Source organism: Monodelphis domestica, chromosome 2 (genome assembly GCF_027887165.1).
Source record: "Monodelphis domestica isolate mMonDom1 chromosome 2, mMonDom1.pri, whole genome shotgun sequence".
Lineage (NCBI taxonomy): Eukaryota > Metazoa > Chordata > Mammalia > Didelphimorphia > Didelphidae > Monodelphis > Monodelphis domestica.
The window spans coordinates 78,630,391-78,647,759 of record NC_077228.1 but is presented as its reverse complement, the minus strand read 5'-3'; the positions used below and the strand labels follow the sequence as shown (position 1 = coordinate 78,647,759).

General features: G+C 37.3%; 1 protein-coding gene across 1 annotated transcript in view; it reads right to left on the bottom strand.

The window, feature by feature from the left end:
• CACNA1E (calcium voltage-gated channel subunit alpha1 E) overlaps nucleotides 1-17,369 on the bottom strand; it is a 667,319-nt gene that overhangs the window by 261,550 nt on the left and 388,400 nt on the right. The window lies entirely within an intron of this gene.

Here is a 17,369-nt window from a genome sequence, read left to right as displayed (position 1 = left end):
ATAAAAAAAACTATACTAGTGGGAGACCTGAACCTTCCTCTATCAGAACTAGATAAATCAAACCAAAAAATAAATAAGAAAGAGGTAAGAGAATTGAATAAAATCTTAGAAAAATTAGAGGTAGTAGATATGTGGAGAAAAATAAATAGGGACAAAAAAGAATACACCTTCTTTTCAGCAGCACATGGTACATTCACAAAGATTGACTATGTATTAGTGCATAAAAACATTGCAAACAGGTTCAAAAGAGCAGAAATAATAAATGCAACCTTCTCAGATCACAATGGAATGAAAATAATAATTAGTAAGGATACATGGAGAGGCAAATCAAAAATTAATTAGAAATTAAACAATATGATTCTCCAGAATTGGTTAAAGAACAAATCATAGAAACAATAACTTCATTGAAGAAAATAACAATGATGAGACATCCTTTCAAAATCTATGGGATGCAGCCAGAGCAGTATTCAGGAGGAAATTTATATCTTGAATTCATATATTAACAAATTAGGGAGAGCAGGGGTCAATTAATTGGGCTTGCAAATTTAAAAAAACTAGAAAGTGAACAAATTAAAAATCCTCAGATGAAGACTAAATTAGAGATCCTAAAAATCAAAGGAGAAATTAATAAAATTGAAAGTCAAAGAACTATTGATTTATTAAACAAGACTAGAAGCTAGCACTTTGAAAAAAAAAAACAAATAAAATAAACAAAGTACTGGTCAATCTAATTAAAAAAAGGAAAGAAGAAAACCAAATTGACAGTATTCAAGATGAAAAGGGAGACTTCACCTCTAATGAAGAGGAAATTAAGGCAATCAATAAAAACTATTATGCCCAACTATATGGCAACAAATATGCCAATCTAGGTGATATGGATGAATATTCACAAAAATATAAATTGCCTAGATTAACAAAAGAAGAAATAGAATACCTAAATAACCCCATATCAGAAAAATAAATTGAACAAGTCATCAAAAACTCCCTAAGAAAAAATCGTCAGCACCAGATGGATTCACAAATGAATTCTATCAAACATTCAAAGAACAACTAATTCTAATATAATACAAACTATTTGACATAATAAGCAAAGAAGGAGTTCTACCAAATTCTTTTTATGATACAAATATGGTACTGATTCCAAAGCCAGGCAGATCAAAAACAGAGAAAGAAACCTTTTTCCCTTCATAATACCTTTCCCACTCATTTTATCTCATCTAAATTCCTTCAAGTGTCAATTAAAATCCCACTTCCTCCATGAAGCCTTACAAGTTCCTCTGGTCCACAGTAATCTCTCCTTCCAACGAATTCCTATAATATCTATTTTCTAACCACTTTTTGTGGGACTCATCATATTCTTTGTTTGAGAACCTCCTCAGAAGCTTAATTTTGGTAGTGAGGTGAACCTGGATTTTTGAAGACTGGCAGATTCCAAAAATCATATTTTTAAATCCATAAAATAAAATTCATAGAGATATAAAGAAGACCAATCATGCTAAAATATAGTTTTAAAACTAATTAATATTAAATAAATTAATGGGCCCAAGGTTAAGAACCTCTGAACTACATTGCCTTCTTTGAGGACCAACCTAGCCAAATATCAAGTCTCATCACAAGTAGTATGGCTACCTGGTGCATAAATTCTGTAACAACAACAATAATAATCTTAACATTTACATTGCTTATTATATACCAGATACTGTGCTAAACACTTCATAATCATTAGATTACTTGAACCTTATATTGTGATAAGGGCTTTTATTATTCAATTATTTCAGTCATGACTTCAAGGGATTTTCTTAGCAAAGATACAGGCATGGTTTGGCATTTCCTCTTTCCATATCACTTTATAAATGAGGAAACTAAGGCAGAGTTAAGTGACTTGCCCAGGATCAAACAGTTAGAAAGTGATGGAGGCATATTTATACTTAGGAAGATGAATCTTCTTGACTGCAGGACTGATGCTCTATCTACTGTACCACCCAGATGCCCAGGTGCTATTATTATTATCCCTATTATACAGATGAGAAAACTGAAGTACACAGAGGTTAAATTACTTACCTTGGATCACATGGCTAGTAAATAACTAAGAACAAATTTGAACTCAAATATTCTAGACTCCAAGCCCAGCATGCTATCCATGGGACCACTTGGCTGCTTGTGTCACATCGTCTTCATGACAACATGAAAACCAAGAAAAAAATATTAAATGTTCCTCTTCTACTTCAATAGTGATAGCAGCAGTTAAAGAAAAGAGGTCAGCAATTTCTAAGAATCCTATACTTTTCAGGTTGTCTATTAATATGAATTTAAGTGTAGTTTGTTTAAATGTGAGATATTCAATGATAAAGTAGATATACTACTGGAGAAATGTAATCATATCTGTACTGACATTCTTACTATAAATGAAATCAGAAGGAAAAAAGGAAGGATAGAGTTAAGTGGAAGGGTGAACATTGTCTCCTCCTTGGAGAATGAATAAAGGAATTGACAGAGTTGGTTTTATTCTTTGGCCAAAGGCAACAGGAAATATCATTTCATGGGAATACTGCTCATCATGTATTAGAGTACACAAAATGAGCTTTTGAGTTGGATTTTTTCCCCCTTAATATCCCCATAAAAAAGACTGCATCTTATGTACCAATATTCATCACAGAATAAAAGAGAAAAACAAGGATAGGGACTAAACCTGTGATTTTATTAGAATTGGAAACTTCTAGATGAAGAAACTCCTTCCAGCAGTACAAGTTGACACTTTCTTTGCAACTTAAAGTCTTAGAGAGTTGACTAGAACATTGATAGTGTTTTGACTCTGGATGATTTGCTCAGGGTCACATACCCAGTAAATCATCATGGGCAGGACTTGAACTCAGGTTTTTAAGGTTTCAAGGCTTCAACTCTTTCCATTATGCCAAATAAATCCTACAAAGAAATCAGTAGTGCTCTCCAAATTAAATTTTCATACTTATTCATAAAGTGGCTTCAATACAAATATAGGAAACTGATTAAATTTTTGGAAAACGTGGCTTAAGAATGAGACGCAAATGAAGCCAAAAGATTATATATTACAAAGCATCCTCACAATTTATCATGCAAACTTTCTTCAAGAAGAGTGTCAAGAGGCACTGGATGTGACGAGCACAAAATAGCATCCCAGAAATGAAATTGCAGGTAAAGATAGACTCCATGTGGAAATCATTTCTGAGTCAGCTGTCTCTGTATAGTTTTATATGATTGATTTATTAGACAAAAGACAAAATCACTGAGTGCCAAATTAAAAGAAAGACTAAATACAAAGAAACAATATGGTATGTGGTTAAGGCAACCCTAGCCTGAGCTATTAAAATGAACTATTAATACTGAAAAATGGGAAATAGATAAAAGAGCAGGCATCAACATAGACTCTCACCATTTCCTGAGGATGTTTAACTGATCTCCTTGGCAAGCAGAGAAATATGGCTGGTTTAGAATACAAGGGTAAGGGCAACACTGGTTTAGAATACAAACACATTTGTTCAGTCTCATAGAGAAGGACTACTATGAATAGTTTCATCTCATAAAACAACAGAAGCCGTAAAGGGGGAAATGGATTTGAGGATTGAGTTGAAAGACCAAATTAAGCCAGATTATTCAAAAACATTTTTAAGGTTGAAGCTAGAAGGAGGGCAACACAGAGATTTTTTTTTTTTGTAAAAGGAAAATAGTTGTCAATATTATTATGACAAATGATTCTCTCCATTAGTGAAAATGGAGCCACCAGCTTTAGACTTTTAATATCAGAGCCTCTGATGTGCTACATGAGAAAAGAAAAATGGCACAAGAGAAAAAATAAGAATAGTAACTGGACTAGACATGAAGGAGGTCTGTGTAGGAATATACATAATTTTTAAGGGCATTGAAGGATTCTTATGATATCTGAATCAAGGAAGTACATCAAAGCCTTAGGAAAAAATCATGAATGTTATTACTACCAAAAAATCCATCAATAACCACCATCCTATATACTGAATTTCCCACAATTTCTACAGTATCTCTGTGAGGAAAATCTGCACACATTTTGAGGGCATCCTTGATGAAAGTATAGAAAGGAAACAGGCAGGTTTTTGAAAATAAACTACAATATGAAATATCTTTAGAGTCATAAAATGACTGAAAGGTATTGAGAAAAGAAAATCTCAGTGTCCTTACTTTGTTAACTATAAAAGTATTTGATTCAGTGGGGCAAAATGCCACTTTTAAATTAATATGTGATTGATTTTTTAAATATTCACATGACAATCATTTCTAAAATTTATTGCCCCTCCAAACACCTGAGTCTTCCCTTATAACAAGAAGTAGTTAAACAAAACCAATTAACATGGTGACCATATCAGAAAGTGAGTACATTGTTGTGCACTCATCATCCTCTTTAGGTAAGGAAGAGAAAATGAAATGGCATTTTAAAAGGTTCTCCTCCAGCAAGATGACTCCTAGTACTTGTCAAAAATCATGCAAAGTTCCCTGAAGGATGATTTTCCAATACTACCTGTGTGAGCGTGGACAAATCATGTAATCTGCCTAGTCTTCCATGATATCCTTTGTAAATTGAGGAGGTAGGACTTCCTTTCAGCTTTAAATCTATGATCTTGGATCCTGTGTTGATCTTCTGATAAGTATCAACAGAGGCATAAAATGAGAAGACATTTGCCAAAAGGCAATTGCCATTGTCATGTATTATGTCCAGTATAAATTCAAAATGAAAGAAGAATTTCCTGAACAAGATAAAATCCTCCAGGTGTTCCTACTTGCCAATGAAAATGTACCAATTACATTGAGCCCCTGAACACTTCAAACCCCCTAAATAAGTCTCATAATCACTCAAGAGTTCTTTGTAACTACCACAAGAAAAAAGTCAGAATGCTCAATTTTTCAGAGTATGATATCTAGTTGGTAAAATGGGCTTATCAATGAGTTGATCCATCAGTACACAGATCTTAGACCAAGCAAGTGAGCTGAGCCCAGGACTAAAAAGAAAAAAATAGAATGCATCTCATATTTGAGAAAGTGTGCAGCGTTTTTAATGATCACAAGTTCCTCCCTAAAATGAAGACCCATCTTTTAAATTCCATTATTCTTCCACTGATGATATATGTTTAAGAAGCATAGGAAACCAACAGTATCCAAAGAACTAAGGTTACAGGTTACCTAAAGAACAACGTAAAAGGGGTATGACCAAGAGTTAGCATATAAACTTGTCAATAGTCATTTATTAAAGCCCTGTACCTAGAGTCTGGCATTGCTAAGAACTGAGAATTCAAATATGAGTAAAAAGAAGAATAGTTCCTGGCTTCAAAGAAATTCTATTTTAATGCAGGAATATAACATTACCCCCCCCCCAAAAAAAAGAAAGCTGAAAAGCAAGAGGAGAGTTGGAAGAAAGGTACCTGTGGGGGACATAGTGAAGAAAGTCTGGGGAATCAGAAAGGGAAGTTGGAGAAGAAGACATAGCTGATATGGACACTTTCCTTAAAATGGAGGTCCTGATAAAAGGGGGTTGCAGGGGCCGAATGATGAAGGGTGAGAAGGCTAAGGGAAAGCTGAACTCTATGGGTATGAAGACTGTTGTGGAATGATGAGAAAGGTAGAGTCAGGAGTGGGACCTAGGGAGGAAAGAAGAATCACTAATGATGAATATGCCTAGGAGAAGTGGCTTAAATGATGTTATCAAAGAAACATGACAGGACAGGGAAATAGTGGGCCAACTGAAAAATGGAGAATGAGGGACAAGAGAATAATGATGGATAGTTCATGTGCTAATGACACATAATAGATCATCCATCTCTCTTGACACGTGAACTCAAACAAGACATCCTTCCACCCCCCAGAAGACTGGGTGAATACTCCATGGAGGATTTACAGGATACCATGGATGAGAAGTACACAAGAGGGAAGGCATGGGTGGTTATGATCTGAATTATCCAAGAAAGCATCCACAATGGAAAAGTTACAGATACCTAAAAGTATTAGAGTAATAATGGTTATCCTTTTGTGCATATTTATCTTGACTCCTCAACTTAACAATAAACTTTTAAGGAAAAAAATCTAGGTCTGACACTTTTTAATATTCTCTGTAGTACCTATAGCATTGCTTTACAAGTAGAAGATATTTGATATGTATTTTGATTAATTTCTGTATTCACCAAAATTAATATAGGTGGGAAATCTCATCCTCAAAGGTATGCCATTGTTTCAAACCAAAACCTTAAAAAAAACCCTAACTCTCAAGCTAGAAAAAAATCTACCTGAAATTGACCCCTACCTACCTACTATATTCTTTCTTTTACTGTTTTCCTTTCTCAGCTCCTATCCTTTGCCCACTGGGCTTTTTTTCTCTACTGCTGTGGCTACAACAATGGAGTCAGCATGCTGTCTCTCCCATTCTGGACAACGACGACAGCAGGCATTGCTCTCAGGGCTTCTGGGAGCTGACAGAAATAGCTGCATAGGTAATAAGATTTGTGCTTGCTCCAGAGCTGCTAAGAGCTCTGGGTGTTGATTAAATTTTCATACCTCCATGACAGTTTTTTTTTCCTTCTCTCTCCTCCATTTTTTCTGTTTCTTTTTTTCTTTTTGTTGTTTTGCTTTTTTAAATACAAAGAAAAAACCAGACACATGCAGAATGGGTTTTCTTTTTCCTTGATATTCTGGCTTGAGGTTTGAGTGCTAACTTCAGGGCATTGCTCTGGCTCAGACTGACAAACAAGAGCATCTGCAAAATGAAGATTGTATGTACACATAGCCTCCCATTCCTGATACTGCTTTCTGTTCTTCACTTCTTAGCCCTCCTTAATATTTCTCTTTTCTCAAGACTTCCTCTCCTGTCTTTCCCTTTTTTCTCAAGTTATGTCTCCTTCTTATCTTTTCAAATGTCTTCTCCTCTCACCCATTCCTTCTTTTTTCTACCTCTTCTGCCATATTCTCCTTCCCAACCAATGTTAAATTTGCTTGCCTGAGCACACACACATACAGTTTCCTTTCTAGCATCTTTTCTTTGCTCTTCTTCTGCAGTTTCTCTCTGTTTCTACATAATACCTCATTTTCATTACTAGATAATAGTATATCAGAATGGCTTGGCACTCTGAAAGTCCAGAAAGAATTATCCATTCCTCCTTCCTTGATCAAAATTACAAATATGACTCTTCCATCTTGCCAACATTGCCAGAATTTTAGGGTCCAGGTATTCACCTTGTTCTAATTGGATGTAGAAAATGATGGAATGCTGCATTTTTCTCCCTTCATAAAATCATGGCTTGTAGTAATAGAAGGGCCATCACTTACCTGTGAGCCAGGGCCTCTCTGGTCCTCAATCTTAAACTGAGAAGACTGATTCAGCCAGTCTCCTCTTCCCTCTCCATCTGGATAGGATTGCATCAATCTGAAGTTAAAGTTCAGCAAGGTATATAGATCTATATAATATAGACCATAGGGCTCACCTCATTCCCATAGAAATAAACAAATATTTGCTTCAATCAATTTGTTATAAATTACCATTATTGTAATGAGACCATGTTACAATGGAAAAGCCTAACTCTGACCACTATTGAGAGCTACTTAGATTCTGATCCTACCACAACAAAGTCCCAGGTTGGTGATCCTCATGATCCTTATCGCCCAAACCAAAGTATCACCAATTGCAACTTCTTCTTTCCTTCTGCTCCCAGCAAATTCTGATCTAGCCTCTCTTCCCCTTTCATTGAAAGCATGATTCTGATTCCACCAGAAGAAAGAATGTAATTCATATATAAAGTAGTAAACTCAGATATTTGATAAAAAAATAAAAAAAAAAACAGATGATCCCCAATAGAATATAATCTCCTAGAGATCAGGGATAGTGTCAGTTTATACACACATATACACAGATACATATAGGCATATACATAGATAAATGTGTATATATAGATAGATGTGTATATGTATATACAGAGATCTTTATATGTGCATAGATATAGTTATATAGATAAGTGTATATACACATAGATATGCATTAGATACATTTTATATATGTATTAGATATATAAGATATGTATTATATAGATAGATGATAGACAGACAGAGACAGACAGACACAGATACACAGATAGGCAAGCAGGCAGGCAGACAGACAGACAGATTTAGATAGATAGATAGACAGGCAGACAGACAGACAGATAGATAGATAGATAGATAGATAGACAGACAGACAGAGACAGATACACAGATAGGCAAGCAGGCAGGCAGACAGACAGACAGATTTAGATAGACATACAGACAGACAGACAGACAGATAGATAGATAGATAGATAGATAGATAGATAGACAGACAGACAGACAGAGACAGACAGACAAACTAGATAGACAGACAAACAGAGACAGACAGGCAGACAGACACATAGATACACAGATAGAGAGGCAAGCAGGCAGACAGACTAGATAGATAGACAGACACAGAGAGACAGAGATAGACAGATACATAGATACACAAAGACACAGATGAGCATTTTGCATAGTATAAGTGCTGAATAATTGTTGGTTGATACAAATTGCTAAGAAGGAGCCCAGAATTTCTCAGACTTTTACTAAATGTTTGCTGAATTTGAAATTTTGGTATGATAGTTCCTTTAAAAATATTTTGTAAGGATATCCTTTGTTTTTACCTCACTTTTATTTCTGAATATCTCACTTTTCCTTTCCCTTGCCTTGCTTTGCTTTGTCTTCTTTTCTCTTTTACTCCACTCTTCTCCCCTCCCCAGATAGGTTACATCCCTTATAACAAAGAAGAAAAATACAAGGAAAAATGAAACAGCAAAACTAACCAGCACTTCATTAGTATAAATGCTCTTTAATGTTGAAGGTGGGCTTTTTCCTCTTTTACCACTTATACAATACGCACTCAAAGGGAGGATACCAGTCTCTGAAAGCCTCAGTCACAATTAGAAGTTAGAAGGACAGAACAGGGAAGACATGGCATCACAGACTCCGAAATAACCTCAGAGATGCTCTTGTTCCAACCAGCCTGAAAAGGAATGTCTCCTGTAGCATCCAGAAGTCATCCAAGCCTCAGCTTAACAAGAGAGTTACTATCTCTGCAGGTAACCCAATCTACTACTGAACAATTTCACATGTAGAGTAGGAATGTCTGCCCACTCAGTGAAAATCAGCAGCTCCACATTCCACATGGAAAAAATAAGATTTGTATCTGGGGGCAAGAAGAAAAATATTCTCTATCCTGGGGAGGGAGGAGAATTGGAAAATGGGACATTTGAACACCATGCTTCCTTCGAAGGGAATAAGACTGTTCTTCTCAAAGCTAGATAGATGGTACCAGTCATAATATTTCTGGTGTTTCTATGCACAGAATAATAGAATCTCCGAGTTCTGAGGACTCTTTCTTTCCAATCTCCTTTTGAGTAACTATCTTTCCTATAACATCTTGAGTCTTTTATCATGTGTTTTTTACCTAAAGCTATTGGACAGGGAGTTCCAATTCTGAATTTCTCTAAGCCCCTTACATAGCTAAGTAGTTCACTGGATAGAGCACTGGACCCTGAGTCCAGAAGACTCATCTTGATTTCAAATCCAGCCTTAGACATTTACTACTTGTGTAATCCTGGGTAAGTCACTTAGCCCTGTCTACCTCAGTTTCCTCATATATAAAATGATGTGGAGAAGGAAATGACAAACCACTCCAGTATCTTTGCCAAGAAAACCCCAAGTGGGGTCAGAAAGAGTCAGATACAACTCAAAAAAGACACAATAACAAAAATATTTCTTGTAAGCAGGAATGATTTCATTTTTATCTTTGTGTCCTCAACTTAGCCCAGTGCCTTGCTCTAAGCTGCCATGATAAATGTGTGCCGAATTGAATTAAATTAAGAAAGTTTTCCCTTGTTTGGAGCCAAATTCTCCCTCTGAAACTTCCATCCATTGTGTCTAATTCTGCCCTCTGGGGCCAAGCAAACAAGTATAATCCTTTCCCCACATGACAGCCTTTCAAATACTTGAAGACAGCTATCATGCCCTTCCTCTGTTATTTCTTCTCCAGGCTAAACATCTCCAATTCCTTCGATCAATCCTCATATGGCATGGTCTCTCCTTCTGTCACCTACTTACCACATCACAGTATTTCAGAGTTGGACAGGAAAACAGAAGCCAACTCATATCTTGAACAAGGATTCCCTTGACAACATCTCAAGTAGTCATTCTGATTTTGCTTCAAGACCACCAGTAAAGGGGAAGATAATTTCTCTTGAATCAGTCAATTCTCCTTTTGGATAGCAATGATTACTCGGACATTCTTCCTGATAGCAAGCCTACATTTGCTTTTTTGCCTCTTTGACCTATTATTCCTGGTTTTGCTCTCTGGGACCAACAAGAATAAGCCTAATCCCTCTTTCATATGAATTCTTTCCTCAGGATCTTCTCCACTTTGTCAGCATCCTTTCTAAAATGGGGCAGCCAAAACCACCTTAGTAATATAGCCATGGTCTGATTAGCAGAAAGTATAGTGAGATTCTGACCTCCTTGATTCTGAAGATATTAAGACACCTTTGACTATAACTACCAAATCTTTTTTTTTTAACATTATTTTATTTGCTCATTTTCAGACATTATTCATTGGAAACAAAGATCAACTATCCAACTCTTAACCAGCTCTGGGAAAAGCAACAGAAAGGATTCAGAACCAACACAAATCACCAAGTCTCACTTTAACCTCTTGCTTCAGTCTCCATCCACCCCCACATGTTTTACCTGAGCTGGTAACAAACACCTGCAAATTGGACTGACTTGAACCCTATCTCTTATTTTCCTTGCCTACTGTTAAAGACAGGCAGTCATGTGCTAGAACTGGAAAAAAATAAGTGCCTGCCTGGTTAATCAATGCACCAGAGATTTAGTCCCTTAATAATCAGGACTTCTTCCATGTTGTAGATTAACAGTACATAAATCTTAGAATCATCCACTTTTTTAAATGCTGCAGGACAAAACCAGAATCGCCTCATAGGAAAATTATTCCTTGTAATTTTTCTTTATAAGGTTTCAGAATTATGTTATGATTAACACAGCTAGCCAGGTAGAGTGAAAAAACAAAATGCTGCTTTTTTCCCCTCTCTCATTACCATCTATGTCTGTATGCCTCACGGTAGACCTTGAATGAATTATGCCAGTTTCCACACACATTACCTCTCACAGGGACATTCACCAAATAAGCTGAAAACAGTTGAACACAGAGCAAATTTGCTTTTCTCTCACTGCTCTGTCCCTATAATTAACTGGACTTCTTTCTTTTCCTCTGCAAGGTCAAGCTTTTGCAACTTACCCATCTAACTTGGAATTACACCCAATAAGAAGACCACTTTGCATTGCTTTGGTTCTCATACATTTTCCTTCCTCATTTCAAAATTATCTGACTCTGATTCATTAAGAATAATCCTGTTAATCATTATAATCATGAATGTACATTTATAAAGCACTTTAGTTGTGCAAAATATTTAAATAAATCATTTTATTATTTAGCTATTATTTAGTACCTCCTGCATATCTATCTATCCATCTATATATATATGTATATATATATATATACATATATATCTATATCATACCTGGATCAAATCCACCATTACCGTAGGCTCATGGCTCTGGAATTCTGACCTCAGCCTACTCATCTCCAAGCCAGACACCCTTGTGAATAATTTAAAAACTTAATGTAGTGTTATCAATCCTGTAGGCACTTAATAATTGCCTATTATTCTTATTCACTGGGCCCCAGTGGGCCCCTTAATATATTCATCTTACCCTAAATCTGGGATTGCTTGGTTGGCTTATAATGCTAGAGAGACCTAGATTAATTGTATAACACAGAATTAGTTGCTCTATAGTTTGAAAGGGACCTTAAAGGCCATCTAGTCCAACTCATACTTGGATATAAATGCCTTCTACAAAATAGTGACTATGTGGTCCAAGTAGCTTTTGTTTGAAGACCTCTAATGAAGGGAAACCCATGATATCACAAAGCAGTCTATTCCCCTTCTGTTAGCTACTGCCTATGTGACATTGGGCAAATCACCAAATTTCTTATTATTCAACTGTTTTAGCCATATTTAACTTTTCCTGACCCTATTTGGGATTTGCTTGGCAGAAATACTGAGTGGTTTGCCATGCCTATTCCAGGTTATTTTACCAATGAAGAAACTGAGGCAAACAAGGTTAAGTGACTTGCCCATAGTCATACAAATAGGAACTATTTATGACCAGACTTGAATTCACAAAAATGATTCTTTCTGATGCCTCACATGGCACTCTATCCACTGTACCACTTATCTGCCTTAATACTGGGCTTTAATTTACTCATCTGTAAAATGAGAGGTTTGAAGTAGATATTCTCTAAAGTCCCTTCCAGCTCTAAATCTATGGTCCTATGATTCTGAATACTTAAGCTAATGACATAGCAGATAACTCATACAGATAATAAATAGGGAATGACTCTTTCTCTCAGAAAAAAATAGATAACTGAATACAGAAAACAAAAGGACAAAGAGGTGTCAGGCATCAGAGGAAAATAAGGTCAACTATAGAGGGAAAAAAGGAGCTTCAAGTTCAAAGGACTTGGAAGAAAATGGCAAATTGAAATAAAATGCAAGTTTCATGGGGAAAAGGGGATAGGCAAGAAGATCAAGCAAAGACTGACATTGGGAAATTGGGAAGACTTGTGCAGATCTAGCAAGAACTATCTCCAAAGATATAACTTGTGATTTTCATTCTCATAAACATTTTGTGCCCATATCTTACCTCATTTCCTCTAGTAGCTTCTGTTACTCTCAAGAAATTAGCCTGAGTGTCTGTTGCTGTCCTGACTATTTACAAGCATGGTAGACAAAGGAGCACAGGGCCACCATGTTCCTGGGAATAGGACTCTAAGAATACCCAAACTTGCGTGCTACTAGATTACCCTGACGAGCCATCACTAGAAAAGCTCTTGTGACTAGGAGTCAGCAGTGGAGATTTCTGTGCTCAAGTCTTTAAAGGGCTATCCTATGGAAAAGGGATTACACTTGCTCTGTTTAACCTCAGAAGGCAGAAACAGGTTCAATGAGTCTAAGAGCAAATTTAGCCTTAAAGCCAAGGTGGGGAAATCTTCCCAATAATTGTTGTGGTTATTGTTCGGTCATGTCTAACTCTTCATGACTCCATCTTGGCAAAGATACTGGAGTGGTTTGCCATTCTCTTCTCATTCATTTTACAGATAAGGAAACTGAGGCAAACAGGTTTAAGTGACTTGCCCAGGGGCACACAGTCAGTAAATATCTGAGGCCAGATTTGAATTTAGGAAGCTGAGGCTTCCTAACTCTAGGCGCAATGCTCTATCCACTGTTCTATCTAACTCCCCCAATTAGAGCTCTAGAAAAGTGGAAACGATTACCCTGGCAAGTGAGTTTCCCCTTACTGTAAGTCTTCTAGCAAAGATTAGAGTAGGCAATGACTTGTTGAATCTATTAGAGTTTGGAGTAGATGGACATTGAAGTACCTTCCAACTTAAAAATCCTGTAATTCAGAGGGCAGCCAGGTGGCTCAGTGAATTGAAAGCCAAATCTGGAGATGGGAAGTCCTCAGACACTTCTTAGCTTTGAGACCTGGGGCAAATCATTTAACCTTTATTGCCTAGCCCTTACTGCTCTTCTGCCTTGGAAGAACAGTATTGATTCTAAAACAGAAAGTGTTTTAAAAGAAAATCTGGCATTCTATAAAAATATCTCTCAGCATTCAGATTCCAACACCCCCTTTAGTATATAAACTTGTACCTTCTGTAAATCATCTTTGTTCTGTTCTCATTTCTGGCTTTTAAGGCTTGCTTACCCAATCCATATTCTAGAACAAGAACATGAGTTGGAATTTCTAAGAGGATCTTACAAGCAAATAAGAAGTATCATTATACACTTCTGAGTGCACATATTCAGATTTCTTATAGATTAAGCTCACAGTGAATTCCAAGTTTTAAGGGACTTAGAATTGGTTGTGGAGAGAAGAGGTGGGAAGACATAGACAAAAAATGGTTAGTGCATTCCCAGCACCTGCAAATAGACCTAGAAGCAGGGGGCATGCTGGAGTCAATTTGTACTAGTCTGAGAAAGTCAATTATTAAATTTTCAGTGTGAGCATTTATATCTTGGGAATCATCAAACACTACAAAACAAGGCTTGTGTTTTTTATCTAAACTTAATAAAGTGATGGAGAAAATGTAACTAATGCAAATTCAACCTAAAAGTGTGCTATGGGCACATTATTAATTTTTTTTCCTGGAAAACCAGTGGTGAAATATTTACCAATGCATCCATGTGTAGAAGGGATCATGGGAGAGTAAGGGCAAGGGAAATTTGACAGTGACTCAGAAGACATTTCTGCTTTCAACAGCTGACTCTCCAAACCAGAACATGTTTGAAGTTTTTCACATATTCAAGAAACAAGCAGGTACTATTCTTTGCTTGACTAGAGAAGCATCTTCTAGTGAATAATAATAATATATACATATTGTTATATGAAATATGTATTTTACATATGTATATGTATATGAAAGAAAATTGCAGAGCAAATTTCTTGAGGGGCATTTATATGTGTATACATTTTAAGCATGTTATTTATATATATATACATATATATATGTAGTTATTCATCCTTCATCTTTTTGAATGCCAACAAAATCACAGGGAATGTTCTGACTTTGTCTATGATTGGGATTTAAGTGAGGCAGAGTTGCACAATATCATCAGCCTCATTCTTTCTTCCAGAGTCATCAAAGTCTGGTGGCAAGACAAAAGTCAAGATGATTAATGATGACCCAGAATGCAATGGATGACCCTGACATCTTTGATGTCTGACCAAGCTCTAAGTACTCCACATCACTTGCTTCAGCCATCTTCATGACTATTGGAACAAATTGTTCTCATCCACCCATTCCCCTGAAGGAAACCTTCACATGCTTGGGGTAGACATCATCTAACTCACTGGTGCATCTGAAGCCTGTCAGTTAACCTCAATCTACTTTGATCCATGGGTTGAGATGGTTTTTCCAGGATGTAGTCACTCTGCATGATACTTTTATATGTGTGTGTGTGTTTGTATGTAATATATATACAATATACATATATGTGTATGTGTATATTTATATATATGATACATAATATTTATATATCCACATATTTATTTGTTTCTTAATAGGAAAAATAGATATCAGCTGGTGAATTTTCAGTAGGATAACCAGGCCTTTGGGTACAAACTATCCTAGGAGAAGTCAGGCATTAGGGTTAAGAGGCTAGCTTTGGACTTTTCCTCTACTCTTCTCTAAGCTACTTTTGCCCAGGAAAAGAATCAAGGGAATAGAGGGTGAAACAAAAAGAAAAAGAAAAAGGCAGCTCTGATATTCACAGAGGAAGAGTGGGAGAAGCTTCCCTCCTAAGGGGTGGGGAGTGTGGGGGCGAGATTGTAGAGTGAAGAGAGAAGGAAAAGCATTGTAGCACAGTGAAAAGAGCTCTGCATCGAGTGTCAGAGGTTCTGGGTCCACATCTCGGCTCCACTACTTACTACCTGGTTAGCTTCAGGCAAGACATGACCTCAGTTTCTTCATCTGTAAAATAAGGGCATTGGACTGGGCAATGACAAAGGTCCTTTCTGGCCTAAGATCAGAGGGACTCTGCAATATCTATCAACAAGAGAGATTTAACCAATTTATGCTGTCAAAGTACCTTCTCAAGGGTAAGATAAAAAAATGATAAAAAACGATCACTTTCACTGAAAAAGGGGTGGAGGCTCAAGCTAAAGACAAGAAGGGCACAAGGATATTCCTCAGGAGACAATGTGGTCAGAAGCAAAGGTCACTGAAACGCTGGGTGAGCCTCCTGTAATAAGGGTTTTGTTTTCACAGAAGACCAGGATTTTTCATATACTTCCAAATTAGAAAAAGAGATTTAGCTAAGCCAAGAAAAAAAGTTGTGAGGGGTTCTGAATACAAAGCAGGTCTCTGAGTTCAGGAGACAAGGGTTCAAGTCCAAATACTAATACAAACTGGCTTTGTGTCCCTAAGCAAGTCAATTAAACAGCTCTAGGCAATTCTGGAAGACTCTAAGTTATAAAGAAGGTGATAGATATCCTCTATTGGTAAAGGGAGTTTCTTCTAGGACTTCCCTGCATCAATGAATATCAAGTCTAAGTCCTAGTCTATCCTGAGAGAGAAATCAGAGATAGGGTAGACTGAGTAAAGCCCCAGAAAAAGTCCTTTTCTCTTGGCTAGGGGTGAGATTTGGCAGGGCAGAGCAGAGCAAGGCTAAGCAGCCACTCTCAGGGGACCCTCTCCCCTCTACTTTCCTACCCTGGTTCTTCTGGCAGTCCCCCACCCCCATTTCTGACTCTTCTCAAATACCTCCCTTCTCATCCCTTCCTTGTTTTTTTTTTAAGCTGCCCAAGCCCCTGCCTTCCATCCTGCCTTGGAAGAATGCTCTCCCTCAAGACATATGGGCTGCTGACTCATTCTCCCAGCTTATACTAAAGCTTAAAACTTTTAATTCCCTCATTATTATCTTTTCTCTCTCTTTTTAATTTGTTCCATCTTGTTTCAGTTTATGAATTATGCACGGTACTTCTGGTACTCAAGAAAGACCCTTTATCAAATCTGCACCTAAAGAGAATTCGTGAGTCATTTGGACCAAAATGACGCCAACCAAATCTATTCAAGTCTGCAGAGGGGACTGACCTATTGCTCCTGGCTCCCTCTCTCTCTGTCTCTGACGGGCCCCTTTTTCTGCCCTTCTTACACACCCTCGACTTTGGGGATACAGTGCCTAAATGGTGATGGCCACGGGACTCCCAAGAAGGAAGGCGGATTTCAGTGGGGTATGACTCCCTGGACCCCCAAACTCTATTGCTGGAGGTGGACAGGACAAGAGTGGCTGACAGACTGAGCCAGGCAGCTGCCCGGGGCTTTAAACCAGTTTACTATTCTAGGGCATGACCAGCTTTCCCATTTCTAACAAGGTCTTAGAATCCCACCCAGTCTCTTGAAGGTTTCTTCCGCAGACTGGACTATTCCCTAGAAGCCTCAGCCTTCCGCCAATGCTTCACAATGGAAGCTGGGTGAGGGAGAGAAGGAGTGTTCTGTTTTCTTTTGTCCCTTCTCTGAATCTTCCTAATCTGATCTCCCGTTAGCTCTTCCTCCTCACCACCCACTTCCAAGCCTGCTTAAAGGCACCCCAAATCCTGTTTAAATAACCTAGTTTGCAGTTTATTTTGCTCAAAATGGAAGTCGTAAGACAAATGCAATAAATAACTCGGGTATAAAAGAAAGGCACGCGCTCTGCCACACAGAT